The 22,161-nt window shown below is 44.8% G+C and overlaps 10 pseudogenes; all 10 read left to right on the top strand.

Annotated features, from left to right (window-relative positions):
* Positions 1-657: 657 nt before the first annotated feature.
* On the top strand, positions 658-776 carry LOC144825468 (5S ribosomal RNA; annotated as a pseudogene).
* A 582-nt stretch (positions 777-1,358) lies between these two features.
* On the top strand, positions 1,359-1,467 carry LOC144825849 (5S ribosomal RNA; annotated as a pseudogene).
* Positions 1,468-1,573: 106 nt separating this feature from the next.
* LOC144825638 (5S ribosomal RNA) lies at positions 1,574-1,692 on the top strand (annotated as a pseudogene).
* A 516-nt stretch (positions 1,693-2,208) lies between these two features.
* On the top strand, positions 2,209-2,327 carry LOC144825627 (5S ribosomal RNA; annotated as a pseudogene).
* A 518-nt stretch (positions 2,328-2,845) lies between these two features.
* On the top strand, positions 2,846-2,963 carry LOC144825742 (5S ribosomal RNA; annotated as a pseudogene).
* A 297-nt stretch (positions 2,964-3,260) lies between these two features.
* On the top strand, positions 3,261-3,379 carry LOC144825629 (5S ribosomal RNA; annotated as a pseudogene).
* A 563-nt stretch (positions 3,380-3,942) lies between these two features.
* On the top strand, positions 3,943-4,061 carry LOC144825680 (5S ribosomal RNA; annotated as a pseudogene).
* A 336-nt stretch (positions 4,062-4,397) lies between these two features.
* On the top strand, positions 4,398-4,515 carry LOC144825435 (5S ribosomal RNA; annotated as a pseudogene).
* Positions 4,516-4,623: 108 nt separating this feature from the next.
* On the top strand, positions 4,624-4,738 carry LOC144825636 (5S ribosomal RNA; annotated as a pseudogene).
* Positions 4,739-20,745: 16,007 nt separating this feature from the next.
* On the top strand, positions 20,746-20,854 carry LOC144825491 (5S ribosomal RNA; annotated as a pseudogene).
* Positions 20,855-22,161: the final 1,307 nt, after the last annotated feature.

Here is a 22,161-nt window from a genome sequence, read left to right as displayed (position 1 = left end):
CACCCTGAAAGCAGCTGATCTCAGTAGTTAAGCAGGGTCAGGGCTAGTAAGTACCTGGATGGGAGACCGCTTGACAATATCTGGTGCAGCCGGATTTATTTATTTTGTTTTGCTTTGGGGGGGATGACTGTGGCGTGTCTTGCTTACTATGGTCAGCACTGAAGTGGAATGAAAAAAACTAAGAGCCCCAAATTCATTGCTCTTCATGCATACAGCCCTACCACCCTGAAAGCAGCTAATTTCAGTAGTTAAGCAGGGTCAGGCCTGGTTAGTACCTGTAATGGAGACCCCCTGGGAATACCAGGTGCTGTAGGCATTTTTTTCTTCTTGTAGTTTTGCTTTAGGTGGATGATGGTGGCTTGTCTCTCTTACTATAGCCAGCACTAAAGTGGAATGAAAAAAACTAAGAGCCCCACATTAATTGCTCTTAATGCATACAGCCATACCACCCTGAAAGCAGATAATCTCAGTAGTTAAGCTGGGTCAGGCCTGGTTAGTACCTGGATGGGGGACCCTCTGTGAATACCAGGTGCGATAGGCATTTTTTTCTTCTTTTAGTTTTGATTTAGGTGGGTGAGGGTGGCTTGTCTCACTTATTATGGCCTGCACTGAAGTAGGATGAAAAAAGACAAGGGCCCCAAAGTCAGTGTTCTTCATACCTACAGGCATGCCACCCTGAAAGGACCTGATCTGGTCTGATCTCAGTAGTTAAGCAGGTTTGGGCCTGGTTAGTACCTGGATAGGAGACCACCTGAGAATACCAGGTGCTGTCAGCTTGTTTTTTTTTTGTTTTGCTTTAGGTAGATGAGGGTGGCTTGTGTCCCTTACTAGGGCCAGCACAGAAGTGGAATGAAAATAACTAAGAGACCCAAAGTCTTTCCTCTTCATGCCTGCAGCCAAACACACCTGAAAGTAACTGATCTTGTCTATTGTAGTTAGGCAGGATTGGGCCAGGTTAGTACATGGATAGGAGACCGCCTGGAAATACCAGGAGCTGTAGGCACATTTTTTTTCCTTTCGTTTTTCTTTAGGTGGATGAGGGTGGCGTGTGTCACTTACTATGGCCTGCACTGAAGTGGAATGAAAAAATCTAAGTGCCCCAAAGTCAGTGCTCTTCACGCCTACAGTCATACCACCCTGAAAGCATCTCATTTAATCTGATCTCAGTAGTTAAGCAGCATCGGGCCTGGTTAGTGCCTGGATGGAAGACTGCCTGGGATTACTAACTGCTGTAGGCTTTTTTTTCCTCTTTTTGTTTGTTTTGCTTTAGGTGGATGTGGGTAGTTTCTCTCGCTTACTACTGCCAGCTCTGAACAGAATGAAAAACAGCTAAGAGTCCTAAAGTCATAGTTCTTCGTACCTACAGCCATACCACCCTGAAAGCACCTGATCTCAATAGTTAAGCAGGGTTGCGCCTGGTTAGTACCTGGATGGAAGACCGCCTGGAAATACCAGGTGCTGTAGGCTTTTTTTGTTTTGCTTTAGGTGGATGAGGGTGGCTTTTTTCGCTTACTATGGCCATCACTGAAATGGAATGAAAAAAACTAAGATCCTCAAAGTCATTACTCTTCATGCATACACCCATATCACCCTGAAAGCACCTGATCTCATCTGATCTCAGTAGTTAAGCAGTGTTGAGCCTGGTTAGTACCTGGATAGGACACCGCCCTGGAATACAAGGTGCTGTAGGCTTTTTTTTGTTTTTTTTGTTTTGCTTTAGGTGGATGAGGGCGGCTTGTCTCGCTACTATGGCCAGCACTGAAGTGGAATGAAAAAATCTAAGCGCCCCAAAGTCAATACTCTTCATGCCTGCAGCCATACCTCCTGAAAGCACCTGATCTCAGTAGTTTAGCAGGGTCGGGCCTCTTTTTTATATGTTGCTTTAGGTTGATGAGGGTGGCTTGTCTCGCTTACTATGGCCAGCACTGAAGTGGAATGAAAACAACGAAGAGCCCCAAAGCTATTTCTCTTAATACCTACAGCCAAACCACCCTGAAAGCAGCTGATCTTGTCTGATCTCAGTAGTTAAGCACTGTCAGGACTGGTTAGTACCTGGAGGGTTGACTGCCTGGAAATACCAGGTGGTGTAGGCTTTTTTTAGTTTTAATATTTTGTTTTAAGTTGATGAGGGTGGCTTGTCTCACTTACTAAGGACTGAACTGAAGTAGAATGAAAAAAGGTAAGAGCCCCAAAATCAGTGTTCTTCATGCCTACAGCCATACCATCCTGAAAGTCCCTGATCCCGTCTGATCTCAGTAGTTAAGCACGGCCAGGACTGGTTAGTACCTGGATGGGTGACCGCATGGGAATACCAGGTGGTGTAGGCTTTTTTTTGTTTCATTTTTTTGCTTCAAGTGCATGAGGGTGGCTTGTCTCACTTCCTATGGCCTTCACTGAAGTAGAATGAAAAAAGGTAAGAGCCCCAAAGTCAGTGTTCTTCATGCCTGCAGCAATACCACCCTGAAAGCACCTGACCTCAGTAGTTAAGGAGGGTTGGCCTGTTTTATTTTGTTTTGGTTTGGGTGGATGAGTGTGGCTTGTCTCGCTTAATATGGCCAGCACTGATTTGAATGAATATTACTAAGAGCTCCAAAGTCATTGCTCTTCATGCCATAGAGTCACACCACTCTTATAGGAACTGATCTTGTCTGATCTCAACAGTTAAGCAGGGTCGGACCTGGTTAGTCCCTGGGTGGGCTTCCATCTGTTGATACCAGGTGATGTAGAATCTTTAATTTTTTTATTATTTTGCTTTAAGTGAATGAGAGTGGCTTGTCTCACTTACTATGGCCTGCACTGAAGTAGAATGAAAAAAGGTAAGAGCCACAAAGTCAGTGTTCTTCATGCCTACAGCCATACCACCCTGAAAGCCCCTGATCTCGTCTGATCTCAGTAGTTAAACAGAGTCGGCCTGGTTAGTACCTGAATGGGAGACCGCTAGGGAATACCAGGTCCTGTAAGCATTTGTTTGTTCTTTTAGTTTTGCTTTAGGTGGATGAGGGTGGCTTGTCTCGCTTACTATGGCCAGCACTGAGGCCTACAGCCATACCACCCTGAAGACACCTGATCTCGTGATCTCTGATATCGGTGGTTAAGCAAGGTCAGGCCTTAGTACCTGGATGGGAGGCCGCCTAGGAATACCAGGTGCTGTAGGCTTTTCTTGTTTTGCTTTAGGTGGATAATGGTGACTTGTCTCACTTACTATGCCCAGCACTGAAGTGGAATGAAAAAAACTAAGAGCCCAAAGCATTTCTCTTTTTGACTACAGCCATACCACTCTGAAAGCACCTGATCTCCTCTGATCTCAGTAGTTAAGCAAGGTCAGGCCTGGTTAGGACCTGGACGGGAGACCGCCTGGGAATACCGGGTGCTGTAGGCTTTTTTTGGTTTTTTTGTTTTGCTTTAGGTGGATGAGGGTGGCTTGTCTCGCTTACTATGGCCAGCACTGAGGTGGAATGAAAAAAAGGAAGAGCCCCAAAGGCATTGCTCTTCATGCCTACAGCCATACAACCCTGAAAACACCTGATCTCGTCTGATCTCAGAAGTTAGGCAGGGTTGAGGCAGGTTAGTCCCTGCATGATAGTCTGGGAATTTCAGGTGCTGTATGCCCTTTTTTTGTTTGTTGTTCTTCAGGTATATGAGGGGTGCTTGTCTCGCTTACTACGGCCTGCACTGATGTAGAATGAAAAAAGCTACGAGCCCCAAAGTCAGTGCTCTTCATGCCTTAGGCCATACCACCCTGAAAGCACCTGATCTCGTCTGATATCGGTGGTTAAGCAAGGTCAGGCCTTAGTACCTGGATGGGAGGCCTCCTGGGAATACCAGGTGGTGTAGGCTTTTCTTGTTTTGCTTTAGGTGGATGAGGGTGGCTTGTCTCACTTACTAAGCCAGCCTTGAAGTGGAATGAAAAAAACTAAGAGCCCCAAAGTCATTGCTCTTCAAGCCTACAGCCATACCACCCTGAAAGCACCTGATCTCATCTGATCTCAGTAGTCAAGAAGGGTCTCGCCTGGTTAGTACCTGGATGGGAGTTCGCCTGGGAATACCAGGTGTTGTACGCAAATTGATTTCCTAATCGTTTTGCTTTAGGTAGAAGAGGGTGGTTTGTCTCACTATGCCCAGCACTGGAGTGGAATGAAAAAACTAAGAGCCCCAAAGTCATTGCTCTTCATGCCTACAGGCATACCAACCTGAAAGCGTCTGATCTCAGTAGTTAAGCAGCGTTGGGTCTGGTTAGTAACTGGATGGGAGACAGCATGGGAATACCAGGTGCTGTAGTCATTTTTTTGTTCTTTTAGTTTTGCTTTAGGTGGATGAAGGTGGCTTGTCTCGCTTACAATGGCCTGCACTGAAGTAGAATGAAAAAATCTAAGAGCCCCAAAGTCAGTGCTCTTCATGCCTACAGCCATACACCCTGAAATCCTCTAATTTTGTCTGATATTAGAAGTTAAGCAGGGTCGGACCTGACTAGTACCTTGATGGGAGACCGCCTGGGAATACCAGGTGCTGTAGGCATTTTATTTTTGTTTTGCTTAGGTGGATGAGGGTGGTTTCTCGCACTTATTTTTGCAGCACTGAAGTAGAATGAAAAAAGCTAAGAGCCCCAAAGTCAGTGCTTTTCATGCCTACAGCCATACCACCCTGAAAACACCTGATCTCGTCTGATCACAGAAGTTAAGCAGGGTCGAGCCAGGTTAGTCCCTGGATGATAGTCTGGGAATTCCAGGTGCTGTAGGCCCTTTTTAGGTCTCGCCTGTCAATGCGCTTGCGCATTGAGCTTGCGAGAATATAGGGGCTTAACCAGAGCTTAACCATCGGTGCCCGTGAAAAGCAAGCTCAATGCGCAAGCGCATTGACATAAAAAGCGCGTGCACATCAAAGCCACCAGCCTCCCTCCCACAGGCATCCCCCAGCGTGCGCTGTGCCTCAGGCATTTCTCCTCCTCTAATTTATTCACTGCCCACGGCTTTCACTTTGACGGCCGCCAGGCCGTCTCTCCCCTCACGCTTATCACACTCCCCCTTCTCTGTAGCACGCTAACACTCATTCCCCAGCCTCTCTCCCATTGGCTCGTCAGTTATTGCACGCTCTTTTCAGCTGACTTGTACCATGCTAACATTCATTCCACAGCCTCTCTCCCATTGGCTCTTCAGTTATTGCACGCTGTTTTCAGTTCACTCGCGCTGATCACACCACCTTTCTCTCCAGAACGCTATCACGCATCCCATACCCTCTCTTCTATTGGGTCTTCACTTTCTGCACGCTGCACAGTTACCCATGCACACTGAATGGGTGTTGTTGCGCACAAAAGTTGAAATGTACATAAAAGGCATTTAAAAATGCCATGGAGACTAGGTTGTACGTTTTTTAAGTGCACACATTCTTAGGAACATAACTTTTTTTGTACACGTTTTTCAACCAGACTTGCACGTTAGATGTTAAGAATTTGTTTTCGTTCATAAGTAAAAGTTTGTTTTCCGAAGAAAACACACAGCCTCTCTTCCACCAAGCTGACTAATCCCTCACCCCCCACTCCATCTGTACCGCGCGCACCGCATCCATCCATCACCCCCACTACATCCATCCATCAGCCGCACTACATACATCAATCCATCCCCCCACTCCATCCATCCATCCCACAATTATAACCATCCATACATCCAATTATCCATCCCACTCGATCCATCATCCATCCATCACACAACATCAATACATACATCCATCCCAATCCAAACATCCATTCCCACTCCATCCATTCATACCATTCTAACCATCCATCACACTCCATCCATCCCACTGCATCCATCCATTCATCCATCCATCCATACATACATCCAACCATCACACTCAATATGTCCATCCCACTCATCCATCCATCAACCCATCCATCCATCCATCACACTCCATCCCACTTCATCCATCCATTCATCTAACCATACATACAGCCATCCATTCATTCCCCCACTCCATCCATCCATCCACACACTACATCCATCTATCCCCCCACTACACCCATCCATCCACCCCCCCAACTCCACCCATCCATCCCCCCACTCCATCCATCAACCACACTACATCCATCCATCACACCCACTCCATCCATTTATCCACACAGTTCATCCATCCGTCACAAGAACTTCATCCATCCATCCATCCATCCCCACCACTCCATTCATCCATTATCCCACTCGATACATCCATCCATCCACCCACTCCATCCATATTCCACTCCATTCATCCATCCCCCCACTACATACATCCATTTCTCCCAAAACATCCATCCATCACCAACATACCATCCATGTCACAGGAGGGATGGCTAACTTTAGTTAAACAATGGTATTACTTTAGGTTTAGAAGGTAATTAATTATTCGGCGTCATTCAAATAACGTTTGCTTCACATATTTTACATCCATCACACAACATCAATACATACATCCATCCCAATACAAACATCCATTCCCACTCCATCCATTCATACCACTCTATCCATCCATCACACTCCATCCATCCATCCCACTGCATCCATCCATATCCCACTGCATCCATCCATTCATCCATCCATACATACATACATACATCCAACCATCACACTCAATACATCCATCCCACTCCATCCATCCATCAATCCATCCATCCATCCATCCACTCCATCCCACTTCATCCATCCATTCATCTAGCCATACATACAGCCATCCATTCATTCCCCCACTCCATACATCCATCCACACACTACATCCATCCATCCACCCCCCCACTACACCCATCCATCCATCCATTCCCCCCAACTCCACCCATCCATCCATCCCCCCACTCCATCCATCCATCAACCACACTACATCCATCCATCACACCCACTCCATCCATTTATCCACACAGTTCATCCATCCGTCACAAAAACTTCATCCATCCATCCCCACCACTCCATTCATCCATTATCCCACTCGATACATCCATCCATCCACCCACTCCATCCATCCTCCACTCCATTCATCCATCCTCCCACTACATACATCCATTTCTCCCAAAACATCCATCCAACACCAACATACCATCCATGTCACAGGAGGGATGGATAAGTTTAGGTAAACAATGGTATTACTTTAGATTCAGACTACAGGCTTGCACGTAAAAAGTAATTACTTATTCGGCGTCAATCAAATAACGTTTACTTTACATATTTTACATCCATCACACAACATCAATACATACATCCATCCCAATACAAACATCCATTCCCACTACATCCATTCATACCACTCTATCCATCCATCACACTGCATCCATCCATCCCACTACATCCATCCATTCATTTAACCATACATCCAGCAATGCATTCATTCCCCCACTCCATACATCCATCCGCACACTCCATCCATCCCCCCACTACACCCATCCATCCATCCACCCAACTCCACCCATCCATCCATCCCCCACTCCATCCATTCATCACCCACATTACATCCATCCATCCATCACACCCACTCCATCCATTTATCCACACAGTACATCCATCACCAAAACTTCATCCAATCATCCATCCATACCACTCCATTCATCCATTACCCCACTCAATCCATCCATCCATCCACCCACTCATCCATCCCCCACTACATTCATCCATCCCCCCACTACATACATCCATTTTTCCCAATACATCCATCCATCCATCACCCGCACACCATACATGTCACAGGAGGGATGGCTACCTTTAGTTAAACAAACTTGTCTACAAATAAGACGGAACACACAGCCTCCCTCCCGTTCAGCATGCCTAGTCATTCCCCCCTCCCTCTCCAGCGTGCGACTGCTCAATGGTATTACTTTAGATTCAGACTACAGGCTTGCACGTAAAAGGTAATTACTTTTTCGGCGTCATTCAAATAACGTTTGCTAAACATATTTTAAGTTTTGCAACTAGGCTTGCACGTTAAATGTTAAAAATTTGTTTTGGGTCATAAGGAAAAGTTTTCCTGTTATGGTGTTGAGTGATGCTGTGGTGATGCAGAGTGATCCTATGGTGTTAATGAGTGATGCTGCTGTGTTGCTAAGTTTTGCTAGGGTGGTGTTGAGTGATGCTGCATGTGTTGCATAGTGATGCTGGTGTTGCTCTGACTGATGCTGCTGTTGCGCATAGTGTTTTGGTGGTGCTAAGTGCACCACCACAGTAACACCCTGCACCAGCACAGCATCACTCAGCATCAACATAGCACCACTCACCAACACAACAGCACCTCTCAGCACCACCACTGCACCACTCATCAGCACCACATTATCACTCAGCAACACCACATTAACACAATGCACCAACACACCACAACTCAGCACCTTAACAGTATCACTCAGCACCACTACAACATCACTCAGCACCACCACAACACTACGCAGCACCACCCCAACATCACTCAGCAGCACCACATCATCACTCTGAAACACCACATTAACACTATACAGCACCACACCAACACTCAGCAACAACACATTACTCAGCACCATCACAACACCACTCAGCAACACCACATAATCATTCAGCAACACCACAACACCACGCAGCACCACGCCAACATCACTCAGCATCATCACAGCACCACTCAACACCACAACAGCATCAAGCAGCACCACAACAAAAGTCAACACAACACCAGCATGCTGAGTGATGCTACTGTTGTGCTCAGTGATGCTGTTGTGGTGGCGAGTGATGCTGTAGTGGTGTTAAGTAATGCTGTTGTGGTGCAAAGTGTTCCTGTTATGGTGTTGAGTGATGCTGTGGTGATGCAGAGTGATTCTATGGTGTTAATGAGTGATGCTGGTGTGTTGCTAAGTGTTGCTAGGGTGGTGGTGAGTGATGCTGCATGTGTTGCATAGTGATGCTGGTGTTGCTCTGACTGATGCTGCTGTTGCGCATAGTGTTTTGGTGGTGCTAAGTGCACCACCACAGTAACACCCTGCACCAGCACAGCATCACTCAGCATCAACATAGCACCACTCACCAACACAACAGCACCACTCAGCACCACCACAGCACCACTCATCAGCACCACATTATCACTCAGCAACACCACATTAACACAATGCACCAACACACCACAACTCAGCACCTTAACAGTATCACTCAGCACCACTACAACATCACTCAGCACCACCACAACACCACGCAGCACCACCCCAACATCACTCAGCAGCACCACATCATCACTCTGAAACACCACATTAACACTATACAGCACCACACCAACACTCAGCAACAACACATTACTCAGCACCATCACAACACCACTCAGCAACACCACATAATCATTCAGCAACACCACAACACCACGCAGCACCACGCCAACATCACTCAGCATCATCCCAGCACCACTCAACACCACAACAGCATCAAGCAGCACCACAACAAAAGTCAACACAACACCAGCATGCTGAGTGATGCTACTGTGGTGCTCAGTGATGCTGTTGTGGTGGCGAGTGATGCTGTAGTGGTGTTAAGTAATGCTGTTGTGGTGCAAAGTGTTCCTGTTATGGTGTTGAGTGATGCTGTGGTGATGCAGAGTGATTCTATGGCGTTAATGAGTGATGCTGGTGTGTTGCTAAGTGTTGCTAGGGTGGTGGTGAGTGATGCTGCATGTGTTGCATAGTGATGCTGGTGTTGCTCTGAATGATGCTGCTGTTGCGCAGAGTGTTTTGGTGGTGCTAAGTGCACAACCACAGTAACACCCTGCACCAGCACAGCATCACTCAGCATCAACATAGCACCACTCACCAACACAACAGCACCACTCAGCACCACCACAGCACCACTCATCAGCACCGCATTATCACTCAGCAACACCACATTAAAACAATGCACCAACACACCACCGCTCAGCACCTTAACAGTATCACTCAGCACCACTACAACATCACTCAGCACCACCACAACACCAAGCAGCACAACCCCAACATCACTCAGCAGCACCACATCATCACTCTGCAACACCACATTAACACTATACACCACCACACCAACACTCAGCAACATCACATTACTCAGCATCATCACAACACCACTCAGCAACACCACATAATCATTCAGCACCACCACAACATCACACAGCAACATCCCAGCATCACTCAGTGCAACACTAGTAACACTGAGCACCACCACAGCATCACTCAGCACCACCTAAAAAAACATCAGAGCAACACCATCATCACTAAGCAACACACCAGCAACGCTCAGCACCACCGCATTATCAATAAACAGACCAACATTAACACTCAAAGCCACAACTGCACCACCACACCAGCCACCAACATCACTCAGCGCAAGTCCAGCATCACTCATCGCCAACACAGCAACACGCAGCACCACCACAAAATCACCAAGAAACACAACTTACCACTACAGCATTACTCTGCACCACCACATTAACAATACACAACACCACATTATCACTCTACAACACCACAGCACCACTCTGCAACACTACATCATCACTCAGAATGGAAACATATACTACCTACAATAATTATACTGTTAAACTACAAAACAAGATTACTACAAAAAAAATTGCAATCTAGACCCTCACGTACGCTCTTTCTTTACGTATTCAACATCACAGGCATTACATTCAAGTTTTAACCGTTATCCTTCCTAATAAATAAAAAAGCTTGATGCTGCTCTGGCTGCCATATACAAAACGCTGCTTGCAGATCTCTCTGGAAAACAGATTCAACAATTCCATGCTGCTACAGCTCAAGTACATAACTTCTACAGCACCATCCGCGCTTTTGAAAGCTGTGACTATGGAATAGAGTACAATACTAAAAAGACAACAGTAACAATAAGCCAACGCAAATTTCAAAATCTGCATATTTCAGAATGCAAGGCCACTTAAGGGTGCTTTTTTGAGAGCAACGTGTATAAAAACGTAGTTAACGCATCCTAAACAGAACAAGAGGGTACATGAAGGTATATTGGTACATTGCATTCAGAAGACTACATTACAAATAACAATCTGTCCGCAAAGTAGAACTATCTCAATAAAAATATTGAACTTACAATAAAACGCCAAGGAAAATAAGGGAAAATAACAATCATTAACAACCAAAAAATGGATCACAAAGTACATCCTAGTAAACAACTTCCCAATAAAATATGTATCAAAACACAATGCAAATATAAAAATAATACATTTATCAAAATATGACCAATACTGTACATACGCAAAGGGAAAAAGTGTCAATAAAGATAACAAGTACATACAAAACATTATTAACATTGCAATATATTAATTACAGTTTTTCAGTTTTTCAGTTTTTAACGTCTTTATTGCGAATTGTTATTCATAAAAGACACACATACAAAACAAACAGTACAAATTGATTTAACAGAATCATAAAGTATCAAAGCAATACTAACAAGCAAATAAAAAAAGTAACAGTAATTAATTAGGTAAAAGTTCCCAATTAAACATACATTTATAGACGTCAAGAAGAAAAAATTACTAAAAATATAAAAAAACTTACAAATATACATTTGTATATGAGAAAAAACTGGACATCAGTTCTGATCAGACCATAGTATAATGCAAAAGCATACTATTCAAAGTTATTCAAGACGATAAGTTTCCAACTGACTTGATCCTGATTAGCCAAGCCCATCCAAGAAATTTAGCCATTCCAATGGATAGCCATTCAGCAGTATTTGTTCTCAGAATGTACAAGGCTTCGCTACTCACTCGGGTATTAAGTCTGGAGCATACTGGTTTCAACCATTTACGTCGTGGTTCACTGTAAGCAGTACATACAAATAAAAAGTGACCTAATGTTTCTCTGCAGACAGTACAACAGGGGCAAAGGGATGATTCGGTCTTCTGCCAACCATTAGTAAAAACCCTCAGTGGAAGTGTTCCTACACGAAACTGATGGTATAATTTTCTATCTAATGTTTTAGGAATAACATCCCAGTAGATCTCTATGTGAGGGACTATTTTGTGAAGCAGAAACTGACCTGTCAAGTTCTGTTTCTCCGTTAGAACAACATGTTCTACTTTTACCGTTGACCAGAAAAGTAGCTTGAAGTCTGTTTTTGTAGGGAAAGTATTAGAACCCGGCTCAGACCAGAGCAAAGGAAGACCCATTTTGATCAAAGCGATCTTAATTTGCTTAAACCACGGTATGTCACCAGCCCCCTGCTGCATTCTCACATCCTGTATTTCTCGGGCAAACATGGCAAGTTCTGGAGTAGACCATATGCGCCTCCACAGTGCCACCATCCTGTAGAGGGCTTGATGTTTAATAGAATGCAAGCCCATATCCATTAATAATGGTAGGACTGGTGTTGAAGGGGGCAGGCTGACAAGGTTTCGAAGGAATTTGCTCTGAATCCTATCTAAGACAGACAGATCCACACAGCCCCAAATATCGGCCCCATATAAAATAGCTGAACTAATTTTGGCACTATAGATTTTAAGAGCCGGTAAAACTCTTTTAGTAAGAGAACATCGCTGCTCCTTTACTAAACAACCGGACAAGCGAGCAAATTTCAAACTGAGCGCAGCCACTTGTTCTTTCCATCTTAATCTATAGTCTATTGAAACACCAAGGTATGTCATAGCTTCAACCTGCTCCAAACTAGACCCATTCATGGTAACATGACCCCTCTTCGGTTTATTTTTTGTCAAGACCATGAACTTAGTTTTATTGATGTTAATTTCCAGATCATTCTCATTACAGAAGTCCACAAATTTATTTATAGCCACTTGCAGACCCTTCTGTGTTTTAGCCAGTATAAGAGTATCGTCTGCAAATATTAAAAGAGGAAATTTAGTCCCACCCAATGAAGGGGCATCAGTCGGAGTGTCTGTGAGGAATTTCACCACCTGGTTAATAAAGAGTATAAACAGGGTAGGAGCCAGGACACAGCCCTGCCTCACTCCACGTGTCACGGGGAAGGTGTCTGTGACCTGACCCTGCCGCCCCCATCTAACTCTGGCAAAATTTCCCTCATGCATCCTGATTGTGAGATCAAGGAGTGCGGCAGGCACACCCATCCTTCTCAGGGCTGACCACATCTTTGCTCTTGGGACCAAATCAAATGCTGATTTGAGGTCCACAAATGCAGCATATATCGTGCCACCTCTCAGGAATACAGTTTTCCAGAAAATCATGACAAATCTTAATATCTGGTCAACTGTGCTAGTATATTCCCTAAAACCCGCCTGCATGGGAGACAGAATGTCAGCTTCGGACATCCATGAGTGAATTTTTCCTAACAGCATTCGAGCTACAACCTTTTGAAGGGCATCAATAAGACTGATGGGTCTATAGTTCCCTGCATCAGTTCTGTCCCCTTTTTTATACACGGGCAGAATCTCTGCCCCTTTCCATGAAATGGGAATCTCAGTCCCTCTAGCTATTGCATTTGCCAAAAGTGTTATATACGGGACCCAATGCAATTGATCATACTTAAAAAGGTCCGCAGGGATGCAGTCCATACCTGGGGCTTTACCATTCTGCACTTGGTTTAGGGCGGTGATCGCTTCTGATTTAGTAAAGACAATGTGATCATGAGATGGCACAGGAAACTGTACGCTGGCATCTTCCCTATTGTTATGGGAGATCCGTTCCGCGACACTAAACTGTGCCTCAAAATGCTTGACCCATTGCTCAACTGGAACATAATTAACAGGAACATGCATATCACCCGTCCCACCCCATTTAACAACCTCCCAGAATTTTTGTTGGTTGGATGAGGTGCTTGCCTGATATAAATCCAACCAACGCTGGTCATCCCATTTCGTTTTTGCCTCTTTAAGTACTTTCTTATAGTTTGCCCTAGCCAACCTTATATCCCTGGCTATTTTAGATTTGATAGCAGATAACAAAGAGCTATGGGCGGCACGACAAGATTTGTCGTACCACTTTGACTTAGTTTGCACTATTATCCTTCCTTTAACTGGTTCAATAAAAAAAGATTTAATTTTATTAAAAAGAGACTCGTGAATCATCCCAATTTGATCAGGTGAGATTCCTTCATCAAATAAGGGTACTATCAGGTTTGTTGCAGTTGTGACCTCATCGGCAACTTTGTTGATAATAGAGGGGTTATCTAGTAACCTGGCCCATCTTACCCTTCTGCAGTCATTCGTAAGACCAGCATCTGCAGTAAAGATGCTGGTTGCAGGATCCAAAAACAAACCCTCCTGCAATAATAGTTTTACGGCCAGGGGGTTGTGATCACTTTCAGATCTGGTGACCACCGCCATATCCTCCAATAATTTCCAGTATTCTAATCTTAACAAGAAATAGTCAATGCGACTCGAGTGCAGGGAATTGTCAAATGTAACCATTCCCATTGTGTCTGATTTGGTCCTGCCATTTGCTGCACGCAAATTCCAATCAAGGCACAGACCTAACCACTGCATAGCAGCCTCAGTGACTTTTTTAACTGGTGGAATAGTTAAATGAGGGATATTCCATAACTGGTCAATCTCCCCATAACCCCCATCAACAAGGCTAGGAAAAGGTTCAAAAGAGCAATTAAAATCTCCTGCCACCATAACACATTTATCTCTACTAATACTATTCAATACAAATTCTAATTCAGCTACCACTCTCGCGGGCTTCCCTCCTGGTAGCCCTCTTGCATAAATATTAATAAGGAAAAAAACCTGTTTATTTACACCACATAATTTCAGGGCCAGAATATCAGTACTTGCGGTGGGGAGATCTGTTATCGCAAGGGCTAAAGATTGTTTTATCCAGATGACCAGGCCACCCGAGGGACGTCCCTTCAATCCTTTGCAGGCTAGTTTATAATAGTTAAGATAGCCAACTCGATAAATGGGCTCTGTTGACCAACTTTCCTGCAGAACAATTATATCGTATAAATCTATAAAGGAACACCACTCAGCCTCTGACATTTTCCCCCTCAATCCCGCTATATTCCATGATAAAACTGTCAGGATATGAGGTGGTTTCTCTCCCATAAATACCGTTGGACTCATAGTTTCTACTGTATTCAAAGGACTAGGTGTACAATTAGGGTGTATATCCCTTTCTATCTCCCTCTGTACTACGTCAATGGACCCTAAAGCAATCTCCATTTCAGGGGTTTTCACATTATTTAGGGGCTGGGTTACTACATCTTCAGATACCCCAATATCTAAAGATTCAACATCTTGTCAATCTACACCTTCCAGCCCTGACAATGGTGCAAACCGATTTGCAAGGCGAGGATAAAACATTGGGTAGATCGGAGTTTCGGGTTGAAATCTGCCTCTAAACCTATCCCTTCTTGTGTGGTGGATTGGAGTTTGGGGTCTAGTTGCGTGTAAAGCAGGATAAAAATAATGCAGTGATAATGTTTGCACATCTCCAACTCTTCCAAATCTTGCTTCCCTACTAATAAATTCAGTTACCCATGGTTCTCTAAAACTAATAACCACACAGTCACCCTCAAGGTCTTTTTTCTCAAAGCCTACCCAGTCCACCCTCCTTACATTAAGGATTTCGGGTTTTAGATCAGGGGGAAGCGGACGGTTTTTATTAAGCCAGAATATGACCTTATTGTAAAGATCCTTGTGTGTTTCTCTCGTGCCGCTACTAAGGGGAGCCACACCAGTTAAAATAATAGTATACGGCACTGATTCTGGGGGGAGATTCACACAATGCTTCCTTGGGATAGATTTGGGGTGATGACTTAAAGCCTTATTCTGTGTAGGAGTTGGGTTTCTCTGATTCTGCGGGTTTACAGCAGACTTTAGCCCAGTTGAATTCTCCAAGGTTCCTTTTTTGGGAACTGGTACTGTTATATTTTGTGCTGATTTGGGAATAGATAACCCCGCTTTAGAGGTGTTTTTGCTATTATTACCATGATTATTATTGACCCCTATATTATTGACCATAGTAGTAGGCAAATTAGTGAGAGGGGCGGGGGGATTCAATCCTTTTGGCACTAAGCTAGCAAGGATTTTATTCGATGACACTATATTATCTTTAACCAACTTGTCTAAGGCATCCATTTTATCGTTTAACAGTCTAGTCCTTTCGAAAAGTGGTAAAAGAAGTGATTTGAGTAGTAACTCAGTCCTGGCCAGGAAAATTTCTTCTGAGATACTAATTGTGGGATTACATTCCTCAGGATGGACAATCAGATTAGTATTAGGTGGCTGCGAGGGGGATGAAATAAAATTTCCCGCACCCTCGGTTTGTACATCTGTATCAGGTGAATCTACCCTTTTACGCTTCCCACGGTTATGGGAAGATGTATGTTGTGAACTAAAAGTGGAATCCATATGTTCAGTACTGACATTGAAATTAGGCGAATCTGAAAGGCCAGATTTCTCACTAACCACATCTAAATCGGTAGTCCCACCATTCGAAAGGTTGCCTTGTGCAGTATTAAATACACTTTCTTGGTTTGTCCCCGCTACCTCCACAGAATAGTTATCGGGAGCAGTTAACAATAACGACTCCACATTTATATCGTTACTATTTGTAGTCAACAATGTAAGTGGGACAGGAGAGACAACCGCGCTAATTTTACCAAGAGAGGAACGCTTGCCAGTAATAATATCAAGCGAAAGACGTTTTTCAACCAAGGCTATCTCCTTTTCCAAAACGGCAGTAGAGCGTGTAAAAAATTGATCAATAGTCCCGGTAAAAGTGCCATTTGAGGTGGAAACCTGAACATGTCTTTCTTTACCTGACCTTAGGGGCATGTTTGTAAAGAGATTACAAAAATCTAAGATGTCACGGGTCTCGATAAACAATTAATAAATATACATAATATATACTTCAAAATATTAATATACAATACCAAATATTAAGACCAAGTAAAAGCCACAGTTAGGAAAGAATAAATGTTAGATGGGTGGCCCTGCCCGGCCTCCTGCGGCCCCGGACGGCCACAGACGGTCCCGCCCTTGTCCCGGGCTTCTCCCGCGCGCTCTCCCGCGCTGCGGGAGTAGTATTGGATTAATGTAGAAAGAGGTGGAAGGGGTGGGAGGGGTCGGGGAGAGCGGCCCAGGTGTTGGTCCTCCGGGCTGGCAGGCGCTCCTGGGAGTTGAAGTCCCTCCTTGAGCGCACGCCGCTCGCTGCCCCGTCAGTAAACTCCCCCAGCTGACCCTCCAATCTCCAGGCTGTAGAAGTTCACACAGCGCGATGCGGGACCCGCGGAGCGGGTACCGCGAGCAGTGGGTCGACAGGCAAGACAAGTAAGTCCCCAGCAGAGTGCTCTCTAATCAGCAAAGCGTCCCACTCGCACACAGGGAAGTGCTGCTTAAAAACGGTCGGTGGAAGGGTGGGAGGGGTCGGGGAGAGCGGCCCAGGTGTTGGTCCTCCGGGCTGGCAGGCGCTCCTGGGAGTTGAAGTCCCTCCTTGAGCGCACGCCGCTCGCTGCCCCGTCAGTAAACTCCCCCAGCTGACCCTCCAATCTCCAGGCTGTAGAAGTTCACACAGCGCGATGCGGGACCCGCGGAGCGGGTACCGCGAGCAGTGGGTCGACAGGCAAGACAAGTAAGTCCCCAGCAGAGTGCTCTCTAATCAGCAAAGCGTCCCACTCGCACACAGGGAAGTGCTGCTTAAAAACGGTCGGTGGAAGGGTGGGAGGGGTCGGGGAGAGCGGCCCAGGTGTTGGTCCTCCGGGCTGGCAGGCGCTCCTGGGAGTTGAAGTCCCTCCTTGAGCGCACGCCGCTCGCAGCCCCGTCAGTAAACTCCCCCAGCTGACCCTCCAATCTCCAGGCTGTAGAAGTTCACACAGCGCGATGCGGGACCCGCGGAGCGGGTACCGCGAGCAGTGGGTCGACAGGCAAGACAAGTAAGTCCCCAGCAGAGTGCTCTCTAATCAGCAAAGCGTCCCACTCGCACACAGGGAAGTGCTGCTTAAAAACGGTCGGTGGAAGGGTGGGAGGGGTCGGGGAGAGCGGCCCAGGTGTTGGTCCTCCGGGCTGGCAGGCGCTCCTGGGAGTTGAAGTCCCTCCTTGAGCGCACGCCGCTCGCAGCCCCGTCAGTAAACTCCCCCAGCTGACCCTCCAATCTCCAGGCTGTAGAAGTTCACACAGCGCGATGCGGGACCCGCGGAGCGGGTACCGCGAGCAGTGGGTCGACAGGCAAGACAAGTAAGTCCCCAGCAGAGTGCTCTCTAATCAGCAAAGCGTCCCACTCGCACACAGGGAAGTGCTGCTTAAAAACGGTCGGTGGAAGGGTGGGAGGGGTCGGGGAGAGCGGCCCAGGTGTTGGTCCTCCGGGCTGGCAGGCGCTCCTGGGAGTTGAAGTCCCTCCTTGAGCGCACGCCGCTCGCAGCCCCGTCAGTAAACTCCCCCAGCTGACCCTCCAATCTCCAGGCTGTAGAAGTTCACACAGCGCGATGCGGGACCCGCGGAGCGGGTACCGCGAGCAGTGGGTCGACAGGCAAGACAAGTAAGTCCCCAGCAGAGTGCTCTCTAATCAGCAAAGCGTCCCACTCGCACACAGGGAAGTGCTGCTTAAAAACGGTTATGTATGTATTAATTACAAAAATAATACATACATAACACATCTAAAAAACAAGGAAATTCGATAGCAAATAAAAAAAAACATAATCAATATAAATATAAACATTAAAACATAGCACATACACAGTTTATAACCTTACAGAAGAATATACTAAGTACATACAGTAACTAATAAAACAGTCTCGATACAAAAACGTCGAGAATACATCCAATACATTTATCAAATTCGTAAATTATATAAATGGAAGCTATAATACATTTATCATAATGTAATAAATATTATAAAACTTAACTCTTACCTGTCAAACGACGCAGCAACAAGACCGGAAGAAGAACACACCTTTCCGACACGAACATTCACGGCAATCTGGGGATTTTCCAATTGACGCACATCAAACGCAATGCTAAGTCACAAAACGTAGCGCTGCGATTGGCTAAAAATTACGTCACGCCAAAAAGGAAATACAAGGGACAAAAAAACTAGAACGCTAAATGCTATTACGTAAGGAACGTAAAGGCAAAACATAGCGCCCGCCATTTTTAAATTAGTAAAAAAAAAAACATTACGACACATTAGCAGCACACACCTATAACAAAAAAAACACACATACACACACAAATTAATTAAAAACATAACATTAACACATGCAAAATACTCACACTCACACAACATCAAATATGCTACATCACATACAAACATCACACAATAAGCATAACGCAACAACATACAATACACTCATAATGTTAAAGGGCAGCATCACTCTTCAACAACACAGCACTATTACACACCACCACAGCAACACCCCAGTACATCTGTCTTGGACATTCATCACTCCTGTCATCTATTGTTAATTTATGTACTGCACCAGAGCATCACTCAGCAGAACAAAAGCAACAACACTCCACAACACAGCATCACCAAAGAACCACTAGGCAACACCACTGCAGCACTCAGCAACAACACAGCGTAAGTCAGCCCAACAACATAAACACTGAGCGACACACCCACCATCTGAAATAGAGGAGGAGTCCAGTTCCAGTTCGAGAGAGAGGATCATTCAGAATAAGAGAACAAAAGCTCAGTAGACAAGCTTTATGGGCAAGAGTACACATCTTCCACTCGTGGGGTCAACAACTTTAGGCTGCGGCGGTGGAAGCAGGCAGTGTTAGGGAACAAGGGTCCGCAGATCAGTGCTAGGATTTGATTGGGCTCTGTGAAGTGCCAAGCTCAATAATCAGAAAGTAATGATAGTAAGCACAACTTTACACAATACTTTTACTTCAGCATTGGACAGACAAGGATTATGATACTAGGCAGTGAGGGAAATAAAACAACAGCTTGCTAGATGGTCTCCTACGACCTAACTCTTCGTGCTCAGCCACCAGTTATCTAGGATGTCACTCTAAGTCTCTCGGAGATTATAAGCTTACATGTTCCTTTACACATCACATAAAAGGGGCACCTTCTTGTTTCCACTGCTCTATAGGTCTATACATGTGAGCTTTTATTTTATATTATCTGCAGCTGCCATGGTAAGAGAAATACCCATTGTGGAGGTACTGCAAATAAAGTCTTGCTGACCAGGCTGTAATCATGGGAAAAGAGAGCAAAATAATGTTTTATGTGTTCATTTTCCATTTTGCAACTGCTCTTTCCTTCCGTATGCTCAATTCGGAGATGCTGGGAAAGTATACTGAAGAAGGCAGAGCATTTTAAAGACTAAACGGTCCAAAGTTAGTGCTTTATCCCATGGGAAAGTGCCTATGGTACCATACCCTGATTCCAGTCTCACATTCACTGGCCCCCTAATGCAAATGGGTAGGAGACCCAAAACCACATTTTGAGGTGTACATGCACATCTGTGCATGTACACCTGTGCCATGTGGCACACATACATGCCTTAAGGGCATGTATGTGTGTCACATGGCACACAAGCCTGAATCAGGGGTGCAACAGGGTGTCAAAGTGACACCCTGTCCCCTTGTCAATTCGGCAATTTTACCTAATCGGTATTTACCGATTCGGTAATTGCCATTGGTTCTTATGGGCCTCAAGGCCCATAGGAATCAATGGCAAATACCGAATCGGTAAATACTGATTCGGAAATTACCGAATATTACCGATTCGTTAATTTATTCGGTAAATATACCTACATAGCATTTACCGATTTGTAAATACCGAATCGGCAAAATTCGGTATTTACCAATCAGTAAATACTAATTACCTACATGTGGCCCTATGAGCCCAAAGTCAGTGCTCTTCATGCCTACAGCCATACCACCCTGAATGTAAGTGATTTCAGTAGTTAAGCAGGGTTGGGCCTGGTTAGTACCTGGATTGGAGGCCGCCTGGGAATACCAGGAGCTGTAGGCATTTTTTTATTCTTTTTGTTTTGCTTCAGGTGGATGAGCGTGGCTTGTCTCACTTACTATGGCCTGAAGTATAATGAAAAAAGCTAAGAGCCCCAAAGTCAATGTTCTTCATTTCTACAGCCATACCACACTGAAAGCACCTATAATAATACTTCTTTAGTCGGCAAAGCATACAGCCATAAAAGATAAAATAGATTAAAAACAAATAACAGAGTAATAATAAAAGGGATAATTCATTTTGACATCAGTGTTAGAGTAACAGCACATTATACAATCCTCTTGCAGGGTCTCTAATTTATGCCTTAGACTCAATGCTTACTGGTATTACCCAGTGCCTAATTCAAACATTTAACAATTTACAGAGCACACCCCTCTGTCTTAATCGTTCAGAGATTTCCTGGATCTCACCAGTGTCCTTAAAAAGTGTGTAACCACAAGTAAAGTGTGTTCAGTCTGCAAAAGTTGCATGTGCAAAAGCGCAATTCAAGCCTGTCTAAAACCCATCCCTTCTAAATATGGTTTAATATACAATTGCCGGGGATTTGTAAAATATTTACATAAAAGGACAAAATGTAAAATGTGTTGTGGAAACCTAGTGTCGCAACCACAGGGTCCTCTGATAGGGACACCCTCTAAAGGATGGAGCATATTAAATCTAAAGCGCACAATTAAAAAATGGTCATAAGCACTAGTTAAAATAGTTAAATAATGTTCATTTCCTTGCACTGATTTCACTAAAGCATGCGCTCTAACTGTCGGTTTTAACAATTCCTTGTCTTCTCGGTCCATACTGGCCTTGTTAAAGAAGAGATCATTGATTAATTTTTTATCCCCTATCTTCACTGAACTACAGTTTGTAAACAGGTGCGGTCTTCCTAGGCTACACAACGTGTCTTTGATATATCTTAGCCACAGTATTCTTGGCGCATGCTCTAATGAGAGGGAATCCCAGATTATCTCCTGATTGAGGGAGGACTCCTCTTTTGCCCAAATGTTCAACCAGTAGTGAAGGGGTTTAACAGCTACTAGATCCTCCACCTGCCTTACCCCAAGTTCTTCATGAACTGAATAAGCGGGGGTGCCTTGAAGGACCTTTAATAACCATCTCAGATATTTATTGTCTGTCGTATGAAGCCCACCTAGACCCTTATAGCCCCAGATTTCACTTCCATGCACTGCTATAGAAACACAAATTGATTGGTATAATTTTTAAATCACCCTGGGTGACCATGTGCCTAGTCTGTGCAAAGCTTGCAATAACCCCCATTGACTTCTTTGTGTCCGCCACCTTCTCTTCTTTCAGGATGT

This window comes from Lissotriton helveticus, chromosome 3_1 (genome assembly GCF_964261635.1).
Source record: "Lissotriton helveticus chromosome 3_1, aLisHel1.1, whole genome shotgun sequence".
Classification (NCBI taxonomy): Eukaryota; Metazoa; Chordata; class Amphibia; order Caudata; family Salamandridae; genus Lissotriton; species Lissotriton helveticus.
Note: the sequence above shows the minus strand (reverse complement) of the source record. Positions and strands in the feature narration are given on the sequence as shown.